Source organism: Pseudophryne corroboree, chromosome 6, assembly GCF_028390025.1.
Source record: "Pseudophryne corroboree isolate aPseCor3 chromosome 6, aPseCor3.hap2, whole genome shotgun sequence".
Taxonomy (NCBI): Eukaryota; Metazoa; Chordata; class Amphibia; order Anura; family Myobatrachidae; genus Pseudophryne; species Pseudophryne corroboree.
Genome location: NC_086449.1, coordinates 43,850,717 through 43,873,507, shown reverse-complemented (window position 1 = coordinate 43,873,507; position 22,791 = coordinate 43,850,717).

Genomic DNA, 22,791 nt, shown 5'->3' with positions numbered 1-22,791 from the left:
TTAATGCCTTTCTCTCATGTCTAGTCATGTTGGAATGTCCAAGGTTACCTGCACCACTACTGCCCTCTGTCTCCAACATGCGTGAAAAAGTCCTAATAGATGGATTAAGGCTAGGAGGGTCAAAATATGACTGAGGGGCAATCGCCTGTAGTTGTGCTGGGATGGTAACCGTCGAGGGTCCAGATGTCTTATCATTAAAAAACTCTCTACGTCTCAATGATCTATTGAGACGCAACATCTCTACTTTCCATTCGAGTGGATCAGGATTATTGGTAGGAATGAATGATAAGCCCTTGGCTAAAACTTGATATTCCATATCCGAGAGAGGAGTAGAGGATAGATTAAATATAGATTCTCTCATGGCCTTGGTGGCTTTTGCCCTGATGTCCCTTTGATTTTGCCTCGACCTCCGCATCCTCTCCCTCGTCCGCGTCCTGGTGTAGGTACACGATTGGAGCGGGTTGGTATGACCCGCGGGTCTTGGCCTAAAGGGAGCTGGGAATCAGATGAGGGAGTCATCTCAGGGGCATATTCGGAATCACTGGCCGATGTGCTGGCTCCCTGTTGCTGTTCTCTCCGTCGTCGTGATTGATGGCGACGACTGGGGTATTTCCGGTCCTGACCTGGTCTTGTACTTCCTAGCCAAGGATAGACTTGTCGTTGCTGATAATCCCTCTGTACTGTAAGGAGTTTGTCCTTCTTGAAACGTATTAATTCCTGCCTGTATTGTTCCACCTGAACTCCAAGCTTAGCAGGCCAATCAGTCTGAGTGTCTGACGAGAGATGCATTTTGTGTTCAGCCTCAAAAGTCTGTATCTGTTCTTTGACGATGTTCAATTCCCTTGTGGACTCCTCCACAACCAGCAAGATAAGGTCCATGGAGCATTTGTTCAGGATCGCAACCCACCGCCGGCAAAAGGTGGAATTATAACGGCCTATCGTAGGTGAGTTGCGAACCCTGAACCCTCTAGGTATCAGGTTACTCCGATAATATTCGGACAATGTGATTCCGTGATACATAAAATCCACTTCTCTTTGTTTCATTTTTAGCCATTTTTTTAAAAAGTCCTCGTTGGTACTTTTCAATGGTTCACCCTCCAACCGTCGTTCGACCAAAATGGCTTTAGCTTCAGCGTCAGAGAAACTGAGGCGCTCCCGTGCATCCCGGTGGATCAAGTCAAGTGCTGCCTCCAGATAAGAATTAATCTCTGCCATAATACTGTACGTTAAAGTATGAGGTACATAAGTACCAGACGCCAAAAAAGATAATCACTCTGCCACAACAGTCCTCGACAAAGAGTACTCCAAAGTGCTGCTAAAATGCAGCCTGCACGACTGCAATATAATGTCCCGGTCCTGTACTCTGGGGTACATAAATTGATGAGGGAAGCTCCCAGGTGCTGGATAACCTCCTGGCTTCACTCCTAATAATATATATATATATATATATATACACACATATACGGTAACTGTAACACAGTGACACGGTGACACAGGCAGACGAGAATAACCGGGTTGGTGCAGACAAGTCGTGAGAGGTAGGGCCAGTAAGGACAATTGGGGTGGAGATATCTCCATAGCTGGGAGTCAGCTCCTATCCTGTCCCGTGAGGGAGAAAGGGACCTCACAGAGGGAGAGACAGAGGTACCCCCAAGAAGAGTGATAAGAGCCAAATTGTTGTAGAGTCCCAAAGTTATACCTAGGGGAAGTATAGCCATATCTCAAGAGCTCCCTGCAGCCATTTCATGGTAACATGTTCTGGGCAAATGCACTGCAGGACTGTGCAGGAGTTGCAGAAAGTCCTGTGTGTATATATTTCTTCACTAGGTGATTCATCGCGCCCCACGGGCACTCTTCACACCGTCGGAAGGGGCTACGCCCCCTTAGCCCTTGCACGCCCTTGTGGCGTGCAATATTTGCATTATATGGAGTATTACCTCCAATAATAATTGTGTGAGTGGTTAAATATTGCACGGACAAAGGGCGTGCGATGGTTAAGGGGTCATAGCCCCTTGCAACGGCGTGAACAGCGCACGCAGGGCCTGATGAATCACCTAGTAGGTGCTGTGGTTGGGGGAGTGGCGGGTGTGGGGGAGGCGCAGATGGGGGAGGGGGTGCCGCAGATGGGGGACGGGGTCCGGGGGTGCCGCGGGTGGGGGAGGGGCAGTTGTGGTGGTGCGTGGTGGCGCGGGTGGGGGAGAGGTGGGTGCGTGGGTGCAGCAGGCTGGGGAAGTGGGTCTGGAGCCACTGTGGGTGGCGGAGGAGCGGTTGCAGGGGTGTTGCGGGTGGGGGAGGGGCGGGTGCGGTGGTGCCACGGGTGGGGAAGGGGCGGGTGCGGGGGTGCTGAGAGAGGGGGAGGGGGTCTGTGGGGGTGCCGCGGATGGGGCCCAGAGGTACTGTAAGGGGGGGAGGGGCGGGTAATGCTTCTCCTGCTCCTCCTCCAGGAAGCAGCTAAGCTGCTGTCCTCCCTTTGGCAGTGGCTCTCCCGGAGACTCACACAGCAGCCAGTCACTATTGCTAGCGCTGGTGTCTCATCGTGCCGCATTACAGGGAAGAAGATGCACTCAATAAACTTCGGCGCTAAGGGCTGCTGGAAGCTGTCGTTTATGGAGTGCATCTTCTTCCCTGTAATGCGGCACGTTGGGACACCGGCGCTAATAATAGTGACTGGCTGGCAAAACTGACTGACTCACTGAATCAATGTAAAAGGTGGCAGTGCTGTGCAGTGTCAGTGACACTGCACCCCCACTGCACTGCACAGCACTGCCACCTTTTACATTGATTCAGCGTCCAGACATTACTCTCCGCGATATCACCCACTCTATCTGTTACATTAGCCATCTCGGGGCTTCCAGGCTGCAGGCCAGGTGCTGTGTTGCGGAGTCAGGGCCTCTGGGGATCTGGGCGCAGTTGTGGCGGGGAGGCACTTCTGTGACATCACACGCAGAGGAGGCTCTGGGGCTCAGAGAGTATGCGGTGCAGGGGGGGCTATGAAAGCCTTCCGCTGCGCCGCTTTCATACACATCTATGCCGGTGGCCGCAGCAGCTTTTGTTCCACCTGCGCCGCGGCTAGGGAGTGGGGATTGTTGATGCCGGAGGGGGCAGGCGGACTGGCAGCAGGACATAGGGGGTCATTACAACCTGATCGCTAGCAGGCTACTTTTAGCACTGTTGCGATCAGGGGAGGGGGAATCGCTGTGCAGGGCTGCAAACGCTTGTTCAGAGAGCTGCACAAACAAAAGTTTTTGCAATCTCTCCACAGCTCAGGACTTACTCACCCGCTGCGATCATCCAGGATGGAGCTGACGTCAGGATACCTCCCTGGAAACGGCTGGGCACGCCTGCGTTCGGACGGACACTCCCTGAAAACAGTCAGTTGACACCTCCAGCCGGCCTCTTGCTGTCAATCTTCTTGCGTAAGCCGCTGCAAATGCTTTCTTTGTTATTCTCATCGCTGCCCGGTGACGGCCGGCGCCAGGCAGCGACGCGCCTGCAAATTGCCGTCTGCGCACATGCGCAGTTCTGACGGGTTCGCACGGCTGCGGAAAAGTGCAGCGTGCGAACGGGTCGGAATGACCCCCATAGGACGCTGCAGTACAAGGATTTCCCCCCCCTATCTACAGCGCAGAGACTTGCTGCAGATGCAGTGGCATACCCTCCAGCTGGACCTTTTTGGCAGGTACAGTCCCTTTTTTTTATGGTCTGTACCGATTTTTGGCTCTCCAAACTCCCATTGAAAGTATATGAAAAGGGGCGTGGCCACTGCGGTTTACCCGTGGCCACGCCTCCTTTTTGAATTTGTAGCGATGTTTATGTGTAAATTGCTGGAGGGTATGTTGCTGCAGACGCAGTGGGCCTATTTTGGGGTGTGGGCCTGGAGCTGCAGCTCCATCAGCCCCATTGTTAATTCTGCTCTGGGAACACACAGCAGCCAAAGGGCAGAGCCTCCCATTGGATGTAACCTGTGTGGGAGGGCGTTTCTCACCCAATCAGCTGTGGACTGGGTGTGATAGACCTACTGCTAACCCAATGAGAGCTCCTAGCCACGCCCAGTGTTATACACACAGGCACAGAGTCACAGATCTGGTCTATTATATAGGAGATTATCTTTGTAAACTAAGCCTTGTGTTGGGGTGGAAATACAGGGGTGTGAATAAAGGTGACATGTTTGAAATGAATAGATGGTCGGGGCCCAATTTATAACAACAATTCTCTGTGCTGCACTGCATTCATCACATTCTGGTGCCATCACCTGTGTCTATGTCATGTGACCTTGTTATTATATGGGCATGTGCAGAGGCTCACTTTGCTCCACACCCATAGACCAGCCTGGGCAGAGGGTTACATATATAGTACTATACTGTACTATATATAGTATAGTATTACATACTACATTTTTCTTTTTGTACAAGATGGCTACACACTAATATCCAAAGTTATGCAGCATGGCTACTTACTACTGGCCAAAGGTATGCAGGATGGTTACTTATTAATGGTCAAAGCTGTACAAGACGGTATGTCCGAAACTAAGATTTTCGTGACCCAGGGCAAGGCAGTAATTTGGCACCTGCCCCCCAACCAACCCAACTCCCCCCCCCCCAAAAAAAAAAAAAGAGAAACCCTGTCAAACTAAGATAATAAGATTACCAAACATTTGAAGAAAAGAGGATACTATTGGACAAAACCATGTGCACTGCAGGTGTGGCAGATGTAACATGTGCAGAGAGAGTTAGATTTGGGTGGGTTATATTGTTTCTGTGCAGGGTAAATACTGGCTGCTTTATTTTTACACTGCAATTTAGATATCAGTTTGAACACACACCACCCAAATCTAACTCTCTCTGCACATGTTACATCTGCCCTACCTGCAGTGCACATGGGTGGTCATTCCGAGTTGTTCGCTCGCTAGCTGCTTTTAGCAGCAGTGCACACGCTAGGCCGCCGCCCTCTGGGAGTGTATCTTAGCTTAGCAGAATAGCGAACGAAAGATTAGCAGAACTGTTACTTAATAATTCCCTGCAATTTCTGAGTAGCTCCAGACCTACTCCTAGACTGCGATCACCTCAGGCCGTTTACTTCCTGGTTGGACGTCACAAAAACGCCCTGCGTTCGGCCAGCCACTCCCCTGTTTCTCCAGCCACTCCTGCGTTTTTACCTGGCACGTCTGCGTTTTTTAGCACACTCCCTGAAAACGGCCAGTTTCCGCCCAGAAACACCCACTTCCTGTCAATCACACTACGATCACTCGAGCGATGAAAAAACGTTGCTCGAGCTTGTGTAAATCTACAAAGTTTTGTGTGAAAGTACTTAGCGCATGCGCGCTGCGTACCATGCACATGCGCATTTTTGCCGTTTTTTCACTTAAACGCTGCACTGCGAAAATCAGCAGCGAGCGAAAAACTCGGAATGACCACCATGGTTTTGTCCAACTGCTAACAAATTTGCTGCTGCGATCAACTCTGAATTAGGCCCTATATCATAACACTTCATTACTGCACTACATTCCCCTATCCACTGCACTACTATTCTACATCCCCTACACGCAGGGCCGGTTCAAGGGCGCTCTGCGCCCCGGGCAGGAAAAGGGGCGTGTCCTAATACAGGGGCGTGGTCAGTTACGCCCCCTGTACATTGCTAGCGCCGCTTGAATGCTGAGCGGTGCGCGATGACGTCATCGCGCACCGCTCAGCAAAGTTACTCTCCACGTTCCCTTCACAGGAGGCGGACGGGGACGGCAGCGGGCAGCGGAGGCGGACGGGGGACACAGCGGGCAGCAGTGGCGGATCTTGCCTCGGTGCGGCGCCCTCCGGAAGGCGCCAGCGCCCTCCGGAACGCGGCGCCCCGGGCAAAAGTCCTGCTTGCCCGTGGCAAGATCCGCTACTGCCTACACGCTGAACTACATCACTACACTACATGCCCCTATACACTGCACTACATACCCTATATGCTACACTACATCACTACACTACATCCCCTTACATGCTACACCACATCAGTGCACTACATGCCCCTATATACTGCAATACATTACTACACTACATACCCTATATGGTACACTACATCACTACATTACATCCCACTATAAGCCACACCACATCAGTGCACTACATGCCCCTATATACTGCAATACATTACTACACTACATTCCCTACAGTATATGGTACACTACATCACTACACTACATCCCCTTATATGCTACACCACATCAGTGCACTACATGCCCCTATATACTGCAATACATTACTACACTACATACATCACTACACTACATCCCCCTATAAGCGATACCAAATCCCCCCATCTGGGAGGCAAAGCGGAGGTTGATACTGATAACTGGGAGCACAGTGCCAATAATATAGTCTGTCTTTAAGCTCACCACAAAGCTGCTGTAGTGATACTCGGTGAGAGTTGGAGGTTGTCCAGGCTCTACGTTTCCACTGTCAGGTGGATAGCTAGCAAAGTGAACCTTTGATTTCTGTAACATCGTGACTGCACCTGTTAACAAACATATGCCTGGGGCAGCGTGTCCTCTCAATGTGGTGTAGCCTGCAGCTTGTTATCGGTTGGCGCTGGGCAGGGTGCCCGGATCATAGCCTGCTGAAAAACACAGCACCGACAGCTCACTTCTATAGCTTGCAGTATGGTGCACCGCACGCTGCACCATCGCAGCACTGCATGGCAAAGAAGAGACAGTAGCCGGCATAGGAGAGATCCCAGGTACTGGAGCTCACCCGCACAGCTTTGGAGCCAGCTGCGGGCAGGCAGGTGGGTCAGAGACACTGCCCCGGGAGCCGTCTTCTGTCTCACTGGAGCAGCACTGCACTGCCGGTTAGAAAAAAAAACCCTACTCCTCTGTAACTCCTCAGCGCACCCTCAAATCCTGCACCCGGGGCGCATGCCCCGTTAGCCCCCCATATTTACGGCCCTGAAGATGGCTACCTACTAAAGTAAGCTCTCACTTATACCATCATCTCCCCTCACTGCCAACACCAGCACCAAACCTTTTAGAGATGAGCGGGTTCGGTTCCTTGGGATCCGAACCCCCCGAACTTCACCTATTTTACATGGGTCCGAGGCAGCCTCGGATCCTCCCGCCTTGCTCGGTTAACCAGAACGCGCCCGAACGTCATCATCCCGCTGTCGGATTCTCGCGAGATTCGTATTCTATATAAGGAGCCGCGCGTCGCCGCCATTTTCACTCGTGCTTTGGAGATTGAACGGAGAGGACGTGGCTGCATTCTCTCCCTGAAAAGCTCCATAATCTGTGCTCAGTGTGCTGCAAATATCTGTGCTCAGTGTGCTGCAAATAATCTGTGCTCAGTGTGCTGAAAATATCTACGTTCTCTGCCTGAAAACGCTCCATATTTGTGCTCAGTGTGCTGCAAATATCTGATCAGTGTGCTGCATTGTGGGGACTGGGGACCACCAGTATATAATAATTATAGTAGTACAGTACAGTAGGCCATTGCTGTATCTTGCAGCTCTGTGTCACTGCACGTATCCATTCCATATCTGTGCAGCATTTTTGTGAGCAGTATATATAGTATTACAGTGCAGCATTTTGGTGACCCAACAGTATATAGTTGAGTACAGTAGGCCATTGCTGTATCTTGCAACTCTGTGTCACTGCACGTATCCATTCCATATCGGTGCAGAATTTTTGTGAGCAGTATATACAGTATTACAGTGCAGCATTTTGGTGACCCAACAGTATATAGCTGTGTACAGTAGGCCATTGCTGTATCTTGCAGCTCTGTGTCACTGCACGTATCCATTCCATATCTGTGCGGCATTTTTGTGAGCAGTATATATAGTATTACAGTGCAGCATTTTGGTGACCCAACAGTATATAGTTGTGTACAGTAGGCCATTGCTGTATCTTGCAGCTCTGTGTCACTGCACGTATCCATTCCATATCTGTGCAGCATTTTTGTGAGCAGTATATATAGTATTACAGTGCAGCATTTTGGGGACCAACAGTATACATACTGTATATAGTACACCACAGTAGGCAATTGCTATTGATATATTACTGGCATATAATTCCACACATTAGAAAATGGAAAACAAAAATGTGGAGGATAAAATAGGGAAAGATCCACTTCCACCTTGTGCTGAAGCTGCTACCACTAGTCATGGCTGAGACGATGAAATGCCATCAACGTCGTCTGCCAAGGCCGATGCCCAATGTCATAGTAGAGAGCATGTAAAATCCAAAAAACTAAAGTTCAGTAATATGACCCAAAAATCTAAATTAAAAGCGTCTGAGGAGAAGCGTAAACTTGCCAATGTGCCATTTACAACACGGAGTGGCAAGGAACGGCTGAGGCCCTGGCCTATGTTCATGGTTAGTGGTTCAGCTTCACATGAGGATGGAAGCACTCATCCTCTCGCTAGAAAAATGAAAATACTTAAGCTGGCAAAAGCACAGCAAAGAACTGTGCGTTCTTCTAAATCACAAATCCCCAAGGAGAGTCCAATTGTGTCGGTTGCGATGCCTGACCTTCCCAACACTGGACGGGAAGAGCTTGCGCCTTCCACCATTTGCACGCCCCCTGCAAGTGCTGGAAGGAGCACCCGCAGTCCAGTTCACTGTTGAAGTACACCAGGATGAGGATATGGGTGTTGCTGGCGCTGAGGAGGAAATTGACAAGGAGGATTCTGATGGTGAGGTGGTTTGTTTAAGTCAGGCACCCGGGGAGACACCTGTTGTCCGTGGGACGTATATGGCCATTGACATGCCTGGTCAAATTTAAAAAAAAATCACCTCTTCGGTGTGGAATTATTTTAACACAAATGCGGACAACAGGTGTCAAGCTGTGTGTTGCCTTTGTCAAGCTGTAATAAGTAGGGGAAAGGACGTTAACCACCTCGGAACATCCTCCCTTATACGTCACCTGGAGCGCATTCATCAGAAGTCATTGACAAGTTCAAAAACTTTGGGTGACAGCGGAAGCAGTCCACTGACCAGTAAATCCCTTCCTCTTGTACCCAGCTCCTGAAAACCACACCACCAACTCCCTCAGTGTCGATTTCCTCCTTAGACAGGAACACCAATAGTCCTGCAGGCCATGTCACTGGCAAGTCTGAAGACGAGTCCTCTCCTGCCTGGGATTCCTCCGATGCATCCTTGAGTGTAACGCCTACTGCTGCTGGCGCTGCTGTTGTTGCTGCTGGGAGTCGATCGTCATCCCAGAGGGGAAAAAGAGTCACCAGTGTCCTAAAAAATGCAGATGTACCCAATGTCCACTTAACCACGGACATGTGGACAAGTGGAGCAGGGCAGACTCAGGACTATATGACTGTGACAGCCCACTGGGTAGATGTATTGCCTCCCGCAGCAAGAACAGCAGCGGCGGCACCAGTAGCAGCATCTCGCAAACGCCAAATCGTTCCTAGGCAGGCTACGCTTTGTATCACCGCTTTTCATAAGAGGCACACAGCTGACAACCTCTTACGGAAACTGAGGAACATCATCGCAGAATGGCTTATCCCAATTGGACTCTCCTGGGGATTTGTGACATCGGACAACGCCACCAATATTGTGCGTGCATTACATGTGGGCAAATTCCAGCACGTCCCATGTTTTGCACATACATTGAATTTGGTGGTGCAGAATTTTTTTAAAAACGACAGGGGCGTGCAAGAGATGCTGTCGGTGGCCCGAAGAATTGCGGCCCACTTTCTGCATTCAGCCACCGCGTGCCGAAGACTGGAGCACCAGCAAACACTCCTGAACCTGTGCCGCCATCAGCTGAAGCAAGAGGTGGTAACGAGGTGGAATTCAATCCTCTATATGCTTCAGAGGATGGAGGAGCAGCAAAAGGCCATTCAAGCCTATACATCTACCTACGATATAGGCAAAGGAGGTGGAATGCACCTGACTCAAGCACAGTGGAGAATGATTTCAACATTGTGCAAGGTTCTGCAACCCTTTGAACTTGCCACACGTGAAGTCAGTTCAGACACTGCCAGCCTGAGTCAGGTCATTCCCCTCATCAGGCTTTTGCAGAAGAAGCTGGAGAGCTTGAAGGAGGAGCTAAAACGGAGCGATTCCGCTTGGCATGTGGGACTTGTGGATGGAGCCCTTAATTCGCTTAACCAGGATTCACGGGTGGTCAATCTGTTGAAATCAGAGCACTACATTTTGGCCACCGTGCTCGATCCTAGGTTTAAAGCCTACGTTGTAAACATAGAAACATAGAATTTGTCGGCAGATAAGAACCACTTGGTCCATCTAGTCTGCCCCTTTTTTTTTAATTATATTACTTTTATCTCTAACCTTATTTGATCCTTATTTCTTTGTAAGGATATCCTTATGTCTATCTCATGCATGTTTAAATTGCTCTACTGTCTTAGCCTCTACCACCTCTGATGGGAGGCTATTCCACTTGTCCACTACCCTTTCTGTGAAATAATTTTTCCGCAAATTTCCCCTGAACCTCCCACCCTCCAGTCTCAGTGCATGTCCTCGTGTCCTATTGCTTCTCTTCATTTGGAGAATGTTTCCCTCCTGGACTTTGTTAAAACCCTTGATATATTTGAAAGTTTCTATCATGTCCCCCCTTTCCCTTCTCTGCTCCAAACTATACATATTGAGATTTCTTAGTCTTTCTGGGTATGTTTTGTGATGTAGGCCATGCACCATTTTTGTTGCCCTCCTTTGTACAGTTTCTAATGTATTAATATCCTTTTGAAGATATGGCCTCCAGAACTGAATACAGTATTCTAGATGAGGCCGTACCAATGACCTATACAGTGGCATTATTACTTCTTTCTTTCTGCTGCTGATTTCTCTCCCAATGCAGCCAAGCATCTGACTAGCCTTCCTCATTGCCTTGTTACATTGCTTACCTGCCTTTAAGTCATCTGAAATAGTGACTCCTAGATCCTTTTCCTCCTCAGTAGTTTCCAGTATAGTGCCATTAATACTGTATTTAGCTTTAGGATTTTTGAGACCCAAGTGCATGATTTTGCATTTTTTGGCATTAAACTGTAATTGCCAGACTCTTGACCATTCCTCTAGTCTACCTAGATCCTCAATCATTTGTTTTACCCCACCTGGTGTGTCTACCCTGCTGCATACCTTTGTGTCATCTGCAAAAAGGCATACTTTCCCTTTAATGCCATTTGCAATGTCACCAATAAAGATATTAAAAAGCACTGGTCCAAGTACAGATCCCTGGGGTACTCCACTGGTAACATTTCCCTCCTGTGAATGCACTCCATTTACCACAACTCTCTGTTTTCTATCCTTCAACCAATATCTTATCCATTCAATAATCCCAATATCCAATCCCAAACTTTCAAGTTTATTTAGCAGTCTGCGATGTGGAACTGTGTCAAAAGCCTTACTAAAGTCTAGATAAGCTATATCCATGGCTCCACCTTTATCCATCACTTTAGTCACACAATCAAAAAAGTCAATAAGATTTGTTTGACATGATCTCCCCCCAGTGAATCCATGCTGTTTGGGATCCAGTAAATTGCCGGATTTGAGATAATCTACAACTCTTTCTTTTAAGAGTGTTTCCATCAATTTCCCTACTACTGATGTAAGACTCACTGGTCTGTAGTTGTTTGCCTCTTCCTTGCTTCCACTTTTGTGCAGTGGGACTACGTTTGCTCTTTTCCAGTCCCCTGGAATTACTCCTGTAGCTAATGACTGGTTGAATAATTCTGTCAATGGTGCTACCAGCACCTCTTTAAGTTCTTTTAGTATCCTTGGATGTATCCCATCTGGCCCCATAGATTTGTCCACTTTCAGCTTTGAGAGTTCTGTTAGGACCTTCTCCTCTGTAAATGTACTTGTTTCATTTTCCTGAATATTCCTGCAACTTAACTGTGGCCCCTTCCCCTCTCTTTCAGTAGTAAATACTGAGCAAAAATAATCATTAAGATGATCTGCTATTAAATTGTCTCCTTCAACAAGACTCCCAGTGTCCGTCTTTAGTTTTATAATTCCGCCTTTTGTTTTTCTCCTTTCGCTTATATACCTAAAAAAAGTTTTGCCTCCTTTACCCACTGACTGGGCCATTTTCTCCTCAGCTTGTGCCTTTGCACATCTGATTACCTTCTTTGTCTCCTTCTGTCTAACAAGATATATCTTTTTGTCTTCATTAGTTTGTGTCTGCTTATATTTCCTAAAAGCCATCTTTTTGCTCTCACAATATTTGCTACTTCTTTTGCAAACCACACTGGCTTCCTTTTCCTTGTGTTTTTCCTAACAGTTTTGATACAAAGGTCTGTTGCCTTCAATATTGCACATTTTAATGTTTCCCACCTCTCCTGCACTGTTTCCAAGTTCCTCCACTCTGCCAAAGACTCGCTTACACATTTTCCCATCCCTACAAACTCAGCCTTCCCAAAATCCAACACCTTTGTTTTTGTATGGGACGAGTCAGTCTCTGTCTTAATGCTGAACCATACTGCTTGATGATCACTGGATCCCAGGTTTTCACCCACTTTTACGTCCGATAATCTGTCTCCATTTGTAAGTATTAAGTCTAATATTGCGTCTTTCTGAGTGGGCTCCCTCACCAATTGGTGGAGGGATGCTCCCTGAAGGGAATTTAAAATGTTCCTACTTCTAGTGGAACTAGCAACAGACACCTCCCAGTTTACATCAGGAAGATTAAAGTCTCCCATGATTATTACCTCTCCTTTTAATGCCATTTTAGTTATGTCCTGCAATAGGTTCTTGTCAAGTTCCTCTTCCTGACCTGGTGGCCTGTATATCACGCCAATACGAATAATCAACTTTTCCCCTGTTTCTATGGTCACCCAAAGGGCCTCAGTTTTTTCTTCAATACTTTGTATTAATGTAGTATTTATGGCATTTTTTACATACATTGCTACCCCTCCTCCGATTTTTCCAATTCTGTCCTTCCTAAATAAAGTATATCCCGGTATAGCTATGTCCCAGTCATGATTTTCATTGTACCATGACTCTGTAATTGCCACAATGTCTAGATCATCCCTTGTCATTATTGCAGTTAGTTCTGGGATTTTATTTCCTAAGCTCCTAGCATTTGCACACATAGCTTTTAGAGTTTTGTTTGTGCTTTTTCTGTTCCTAGCTATGTTCTTCTCTCTGCCTATTTTTATTTGGTTTTGATCTGAATTATCTTATGTTGCTGTGGATATGCTTCCTATTCCCTTTGCCTGCAGAAACAATACCTCTGTGTTGGGGGAGCAGATTTCTTTATTCCTGTTTGGTTCACTGTATCTCTCTTTCCGGCAGACACAAGTCTGCAGAGGTTCAAAGACCTGCTGGTGAGACACTTGTCAAGTCAAGCGGAACGTGACCCGTCAACAGCTCCTCCTTCACATTCTCCCGCAACTGGGGCTGCGAGGAAAAGGCTAAGAATTCCGAGCCCACCCGCTGGCAGTGATGCAGGGCAGTCTGGAGTGAGTGCTGACATCTGGTCCGGACTGAAGGACCTGCCAACGATTACTGACATGTCGTCTACTGTCACTGCATATGATTCTGTCACCATTGAAAGAATGGTGGAGGATTATATGAGTGACCGCATCCAAGTAGGCACGTCAGACAGTCCGTATGTATACTGGCAGGAAAAAGAGGCAATTTGGAGGCCCTTGCACAAACTGGCTTTATTTTACCTAAGTTGCCCCCCCTCCAGTGTGTACTCCGAAAAAGTGTTTAGTGCAGCTCCAGCAATCGGCGTACGAGGTTACTTCCAGAAAATGTGGAGAAGATGATGTTCATCAAAATGAATTATAATCAATTCCTCCGTGGAGACATTCACCAGCAATTGCCTCTAGAAAGTACACAGGGACCTGAGATGGTGGATTCCAGTGGGGACGAATTAATAATCTGTGAGGAGGGGGATGTACACAGTGAAAGGGGAGGAATCGGATGATGAGGAGGAGGTGGACGTCTTGCCTCTGTAGAGCCAGTTTATGCAAAGGAGAGATTGATTGCTTCTTTTTTGGTGGGGGCCCAAACCAACCAGTAATTTCAGCCACAGTCGTGTGGCAGACCCTGTCACTGAAATGATGGGTTTGTTAAAGTGTGCATGTCCTGTTTATACAACATAAGGGTGGGTGGGAGGGCCCAAGGACAATTCCATCTTGCACCTCTTTTTTCTTTAATTTATCTTTGCATCATGTGATGTTTGGGGCCAATTTTTTGAAGTGCCATCCTGTCTGACACTGCAGTGCCACTCCTAGATGGGCCAGGTGTTTGTGCCAGCCACTTGGGTCGCTTAGCTTAGTCATCCAGCGACCTCGGTGCAAATTTTAGGACTAAAAATAATATTGTGAGGTGTTCAGAATAGACTGGAAATTAGTGGAAATTATGGTTATTGAGGTTAATAATACTATGGGCTCAAAATTACATCCAAATTCTATGATTTAAGCTGTTTTTGAGGGTTTTTTTAAAAAAAAACACCCGAATCCACAACACACCCAAATCCGACAAAAAAAATTCAGGGAGGTTTTGCCAAAACGCGTCCGAATCCAAAACACGGCCGCGGAACCGAATCCAAAACCAAAACACACAAACCGAAAAATGTCCGGTGCACATCTCTAAAACCTTTGGGATTGGACGCTCTGGTGCTATTTGTGTAGTATGTCCGTTGATGCAGTAATGTTTATAGACCATGTCCAAGCTTTACAAGAAAGGTACCTACTAATGACCAATCTGTGCAAGATGGCTACTTACTAATGTTCACATCTGTGCAAGATGGCTACTTACTAATGTTCACAGCTGTACAAGATGGCTACTTACTAATGTTCACAGCTGTGCAGGGCCGTCTTTTCGTATGGGCTCATTGGGCTCTTGCCCAAGGGCCCCTGGAGTGTAAGTGCCCTAGGCTGATAGCTGATGGTCCCCTCTTTCCAGGGGTACCAGGTTTTTGAAAATCGACCGTGGGGAACTGGAGATATCCGACTTGAAAGCAGGGGTCCCAATCCAAGCCTGTTAATTGCTATTCCCAGAAAGATATCTCCGGTTCTGTCTGACTTAGAGTTTCTCTGAGTGGATAACCAAAAAGCTGGGACTCTCCACTTTCAGTGGACACTGGCAGCTTGTCTGTACTATGCCCAGAACCAGAGATATCAGCCTTCCAGCAGCTGGTCCCTGCTCCAGCTCCACACGCCTAATATGCAGTTTTAGATTTTCTTTGGTGGATTGCTCTGGCTCCTGAACTCTGATCCCCAAGTCCCCAGAACCTCCTGAAAGGTGGGACTCTCTAGGTTTATATCCCATTCAAAGCTAAGAAATATATTTTCAGGAACTTGAGATATCTGCAGTCACGCAAGCTGCCCTCCCACCGGAAAATGATAAATATTAAGCCCACTCCACTATCCACCCCTCCCCTACGTATTAAACACCCCCTAACACCCTGGAGGTCATGTATCAGGGCTTCTTCATTCAGCACAATGCCTCCTTCTACAGATTAGCCCCATCTGTGCAGTAAAGGAGTAATTATCAGAAATTACTGCTCCAGGTCCTACATGCTGAGCGGAAGATAGAACACCCCCTACCGCCCGCGGGACATCAAAGCTGCTACTGATAGCACCCCCCAGCCCTACCGCTGGAGGATGGGTAGGGGGCCCAGTGCATTGCTGTGCCCAGGGGCCTACACTGCTGTTAAGACAGCCCTGCAGCTGTACAAGATGGCTGCTTACTAATGTTCATACAAGATGGCTGCCTACTAATGTCTAAAGCATGTTTTCAAAGCTGCAGACAAGATGGCTTCTCGTTGGTCATCACAATTTACCAAGATGGCTGCCACCCTCTTCTTATTGCAACCGGCACAGCTGCACACCTTTCCTTAGCAGTAATTACACCACACAGGTGAGGGGAAAGATATATGTTTAATGCAGATTTTTAACCCCTCAACTTCAGGTAAAGGAAAAGGTTAGGGGATCACAAAAGGGGGAAAGAAATCATATTCATGTGTGCCAGCCCCCTGTCACTCAGTAAGTGCACTTCCCACCCCAGAAAATAATCATTTGCCCCTCTTCCCTCTGTGCTATACAACCACATACAAAATGCTTTTGTGAAAATACATATTTACAGGTAATGGAGGAAATGCAGAAAGAAAGAAAAAAGGAGGGAGGGGGGGATGACAAACACCAATTACTCCAAAAATGAAGAATATAAGTGAAATATGCAGTTGCATGTGAACCACCAGGAGGTGGCGCTGTCCTACCACACAGATCTCTTGTATATAAACTTTATTATCTGCTCACGTGTAAGGACAGCTATAGAGTGTTACGCAAACAGGTTCCCTTGCCCACTAGAGCTTACAATCTTATTTATGGAGCCAGGCGAAAAAAAAAAAAGTGAGACACTGGGATTTGATCCATGTCCTCCAGCAAGTTACAGTGTCATTGCAATGACTAGCACCCCCTTTAGAAAAAAAATCCATTATACAGATAAATAGGGGATACAACCTAATATATAGAACTACAATATTACAGTTTATGTTACATACTGTATATGCTCATTTGCGTTATTGCTCCCATTGTTAATTAGGGTAAGCTATTAAGAGCGTTGAGAAAAAATGGGACAGTGGTACTATGTACTGTGAAGCTGAAAGATAATAAATTATATAAATATATACTTTCAGTAGGTGAGGATTACATTTGTAGAGACTATTCTGTGTCACACTGACACCTTGTGGCCAGTGTGGGAATAGCAATAATGAGGCCCTACTGTCTTTGACAGCTCCCATTGGTCAATGCATCAGACCTAATGACACTTTAAAAAACAAAATCAAGTCAAAATAAGTCTGTCCCGCAACCTAGCCAAACCACTCCGAAATCCACTCCGCCACGGTCAGTCCTGTCCACAGGAACGAGACAGTCCTGTCATGGTCAGGAGGACAAAAATTGCTATGGGGTATGTTTATTAAAGCTTTCAAAATTGAAAAGTGGCAATGTTGCCATAGCAACCAATCAGATTCTGTCTATCATTTTGTAGGATGCAGCAGAGAAATGATAGACAGATTCTGATTGGTTGTTATGGGCAACATCACCACTTCTCGTTTTTACAAGCTTAAGTAAATTTACCCCTGTGTGTCTAACATTGTCTAATTGTGCTATTGGTATTGGGCCCCTTTAATAGGGGACACCTATTTAAAATATACCTAGCGTCATGGCAGGACAGAGGCAGTCATTTTCTCAGTCAGAACCATAACTCAGCCTGTCAGTTTAGTAAGGACTATTGACACTGCGGCAGCAGGTTGCGATGTCACCAGTGATGTCACTGTGTCCTAGTGTATCGATAGGCTGTACTGCCACTAGGCCTTGGTCCAGCTCGCACACTACAGAGGACATGTGTAACAGTGTATGATACAGGGGTGGAATAATAATGCAGAGGGTGCAGCAGCTATGAGGCCTGGATGCCACCCACCATTGAGACATCTGCTTTCAAGGGCAAAGTGAAGGCCTCGGTGAGCACACACCAGTCTGGAAGTGAGAACGCCTCTGTCCGGGATTCTAACCATGTCTTCCTTTGGCTATTGACCTCTGTTGGATAGCCCACTACTGGGTGTGTGAAATTTTGGGCAGCTGCTGGGTATTTGCTATTTAATTAGGCATGAGAATTTTAGCCAAGGTCGTTTTTATAGGAATTAACGCAGAGTTTTTCTCGCAACTGCAGAACAGGTGAAAGTTTAGGAAAAATCCCTATTTTGAGGTAAAAATTTCTGGACTTGGTTCAGACCCCCCACCCCCAATTACTAAGTAGGCAATTAGAGGTTTTCAATTAGATTAATTGGGCCAATAATTACACCATTATTGGGGTGAAATTCTACATGGGTTAAAAGATGTTGGACAGGTATATGGGGGTGTCGTATGGGTGGGAAAGGTATATGGGGGTGTCGTATGGGTGGGACAGGCATATGGGGGTGTCGTATGGGTGGGACAGGTATATGGGGGTGTCGTTTGGGTGGGACAGGTATATGGGGTGTTGTATGAATGGATGAGGTGTTGTACACGGGATGTAGTTATGTGACTGGTGGTTGGGATACCGCCGGTCACTATACCGATGCCGGGATCCCGGCGGTGAACAGCCTGACAGTCGGCATGCCGACTAACAGCAACTAGTCTCACTCGTGGGTGTCCATGACACCCAGAGATTGGGAGTAGAACCTGTGGAGAATCCAGCGAGACACCGAGCCCGTTGCAGCAACCCCCCCCACACACGGCAATCTAAACCCCTAGATCCCAGTGTCGGTATGATGACTGGCGGTCTCCCTACCGCCGGTCATCCATACCCAGCCCTTTTACACATTGCAGGTGAGAGTTACAGGTGGGTTTTTTTTATTGGCCTCAAACTGGAATTTTTTACATTTTTTTCGTCCCCAAATAAAGCTTTTATTTAAACGGGACAAAACAATAGTTTTTATCTTTTTTTTTAACATTTAAAAAATAATAATAATAATCAGCAGCTATTTCAAACAGTTTAAGCTCATCTATACTGTCTGTTACACAATTTTTCAATTTTTATTTGTAGTATTTGAAGGTAGGGATGGTCATCTGTGGGTTAGCCATTGAAGGTATGGTACCATTGGTGGTTAACTTCGATGGTATAGAACCATCTGCAAGGGAACCATTAATGGCTTCAATAACCAATCGTAATCCCTTCTTTACCATTCACTGGGCTGCAGGCCAATCAGAGCCTGGGGGTGTGGCTTCATGGGCCCACCTTGTAGCCAAAAAACAAACAAAAAAACTATAGGGTGGTTCTGTATCATAGATGGCGGGAAACCATCTGGTTCTCCTCCATTGATGGTTTAAGTATTCAGCATCAGGCATAGACTATTGATGGTGTTGAATCATCAATGGTCGTTGTCCATCCCTGTTTGAGGTAAAGGAGGATTTTCTGCATGTTTTTTAAAAACTTCCTGAGGGTTTTTGGCGGCAAAAAAAAACCAGTTGTGCCCAATTTTTTTTCAATTCAATCGGGAGCGTACAGTTATTGGGAAAACTGTTGCTATAAGCAGGCTACTTTTTGCAGGAAAAACCTTGGTTTCAATTAGACATGCCCCAATGTCAATTATGAAGTTAACGAGCTGCCTTCCTACATTGAGGACATTGTAAATACTAAATCTAGGTTTTGACGACACCCAGACCACCTACAGTAGAAGAACATCCCCTGATGCATAATGGCTGCCAAACCGTTCTAATTTCCACGTACAGCCTTTTGTCCCTGCATTTTGCAGTCCCTGGGGGGAAAAAAAGTCCCTGTTTTTCAAGAATGCTAAAATGCATTTTATATTTTCTCTTTCTCTGTGTATATAATGTGTGATTCCAGGATCTATTTCTATTCTTTGGCCTTTATAAGTTAACAGGGGAGATGTATAAAGCTTTGGAGAGAGATAAAGTACCAGCCAATCAGCTCCTAACTGCCGTGTTACAGGCTGTGTCTGAAAAAGGTCAGTTAGGAGCTGATTGGTTGGTAGTTTATCTCTCTCCAAGGATTGATACATAAGATCTCTTCCATTATGTGCTAAAGATGAATGTTTCAGTACGAGCAATGCCTAATACTGTCTTTTTGGTGGAACAAAGGAAATTGTAATTGTAATTAATGAAAAGCGATGTAATACTTTTAGTGGGTTGGACATAATCAGCCCACTTGAGTGTGAGTCACACCCAAGTAGAAAGCCGCCGGAATGTCTCACCAAAATCTGCATGGTTGGGACGTTGTGCTGGTTTTTCAAGCGACATTCAACCGTGTGTGTTTCCACGGATCGGCAACGCGCTGAACCTTGCCCAGAATGTTTTTTAAAGGGTTCGAACATATGACCGCTGTCTAGCACAAGATGCACAAATAGGTACACCTGCACAAAATAAAACCAATCGGGCTCTCGTATGTTAAATGCACCCGAATATCTTTACAGCTGTTGATACATTTTAGTAAAGTTTAATAAAAAAATTTTAAGATCAATAAACCTCTCCAGTCTGATTGCAAATAAGTAGAAAAAGCAGAAACACGTCAGGGGACAAGCACTAAATCTCATGCACCAGGAAACAAGTGTAAAAAAAAAAATGCAGCACCACCGAACATTTGTGATTAAAGACAGTTTTTGTTTCCTACTTTTTGACTGGTGCAATTTGTTTCAAATTTTCTCCCTGAAAATCAGCTTACAGTAGGTGGGAAATCTCAGTGCCAAGCCTGTAATGCATATAACAGTCAGCTTGACGGCCATAAATGGCCTTTTGCTTTAAATTGGTAGCAAATTATGCTGCCACTGTGTGAATAATAACTACACAAAATAGATCAAACAAATTCACTTTTTGCTTTAAGGTCAGCAAAACCTCATTCAACCACAAGGTGGCGCTGTAGCGCCTCAGATAAAAAAATTTTTAAATGAACTGTTCCTCCCAAGTCGGGTTACCGCAGATAGAGACTGTTACAGGGTATCAGCGTTGTGAATTTTTATTTGCTCAAAAATTTGCCATTTTGCAGCGATTCGGGGTATAGCTTTGGAGAGAGGTAAAGTACCAACCATTCAGCTCCTAACTGTCATTTTTCAAACACAGCCTGTAATATGGAAGTTAGGAGCTGATTGGCTGTTGCTTTATCACCGTACACTTTATCTCTCTCCATGGCTTTCCCCGCTCCCCCTCCCCAGCTTTAATAAATACTCCCCAAATATTCCAATGAGAACATTTTTATTGGGACCGACCCCTAATTTACGCTGCTTCGCCGGCAGATTGTGCATCAATTAATATTCGATTGGGAACTCTTTGAGTTTCTACTATTTTCAGTTTTTTGCAGCCGGGGAATCAGTTAGTGAAAGGCGGCAATTAGATATCGGAGGGATCGCCTCTACAAATACCATTTCCTGACGTTGTATTAAAAAAAAATATATCAATAAACTAACAATTGAACGTTGCTGAGCATTATTAATATAACTTTTATATAACTTTTTTGATATATTTAAATAATAAAAGTTTTATTTTTTTTTATTGAATGTTTCGGCGACAGACGAAACCTCAGATGAAAATTTTATCGCCCGTCTCGTGGTCACTAAGCCGGACAATAACATCCGCCTGCGTGTGGCCAACCCAGAGGCTATATCTGTATGGATACTTTTGCTTTACAATGTTATACGTAGAAGACCCATACACACTCTACCTACCCACAATAGTTCCTTGGATGCTCCCTGGTAGAGTGTGTCTAAGATTTACCTGGGCCATAAAAATAAACTTTATTCTGACTGCAAAGGGAGTGTTGGTGGTGCGGAGAGGAATGCCAGAACCCCTACTGTGTTAAAATATATGTAGGGGCGGTATTACTAGACTGACAAATATTCATGTGAATATAACAGAAATCACCAGCAACGCATCATTCTGATTATTTCAATTGTTTTATACATACACAGTACCAGTCAAAAGTTTGAACACACTTGCTCATTCAATTGAATAAGAAAGTGTGTCCAAACTTTTGACTGGTACTGTATATATATATATATATATATATATATATATATATAAAATGTATTTATTTATTTGTTACCTTTAAGTATTATTATTATTATTACTATTATTATTATTTTTTATTTTTACCAGTATGCAGTACATCCTTTTAACTTGCAGATGCCACTGTTGCAATATTTTTCAGACAACACCTCAATCTCTCCATGTAGAGGAGTGGAAACAGTGACACCTGCAGGCTACAATTGGAAAAACATGTTCTACAAACTTGCTAATAGATTTAAAAATGGTTCATTGGTAACAGACATATTTTAATGACATTTAATGCAACTGCTTTATAATATATTTTCTGGGATAGATAGATAGATAGATAGATAGATAGATAGATAGATAGATAGATAGATAGATAGATAGATAGATAGATAGATAGATAGATAGATAGATAGATAGATAGACACTAATACTTGCATTCTAAACACCATAAATTCAAACAATATATTACGCCAGAGGTTCTCAAAGGCTGTGCTCGAGGCACCCCACCGGTCCAGGTTTTAAGTTTATCCATGCTTGGACACAGGTGACATAATTAGTACCTAAGAAAATTTGATTCAACCGTCTGTACTAAGCCGTGGATATACTTAATACCTGTACCGTTGGGGTGCCTTGAGAACCACTTTGAGAATTACGCCCTTTGATCCTTTTCTGGATTACTCGTCTTAAATTTACCTTCAGTGGCCACCCCAGGAATTGCTGATTTAGGGCAGAGGACTTTAGGATTTGGAAAAGATCAAGGGTATTCAAGGAAAAGATGAAGGGGTTACAGTATTGGAATGGGGAGTGGATTACCACCCTAGAAAATCTCAGCGTATTTGCCTCTCTGTACTCAGCAATTCCAGATACCCCCCAAGAAAATGCATCGGTATTCGTTATTCGTCTGTACCAAAAGAAAGACACAGAAAATGCTTTTTTCTTTAATGTTAATGTTTGTTAATTGTTCCAACTTAGCGATAATATCAACAATTTTTTTTAAAGTATAACGTCGATCCTACGAGGTGTGAGCGCATGAACGCAGGCATTAGACACCGTCTTCACGTTTTACAGGAAGTTCTTTAGGTGTTACAGTGAGTGCGTAGACAAGAGGTTAGAACTGTCGGGATAGCTTGCGGGGCAGCGGGAAGTACTTTGAGTTTGCTAGTAAAGAACTGTGCACTGTGTAGCGAAGGGGGTGGACAAAGAGCGGGGAGGGGGGGTACGCAGTATTTGTACAGTAAGTGCATATGCAGGCAAGTGCTTAGAAGGTATTTACATATGACAGGTCACACCGGCATTAGAGACAAGCAGCATGGAAAGGATATCGCAGCAAACCAGGATGAA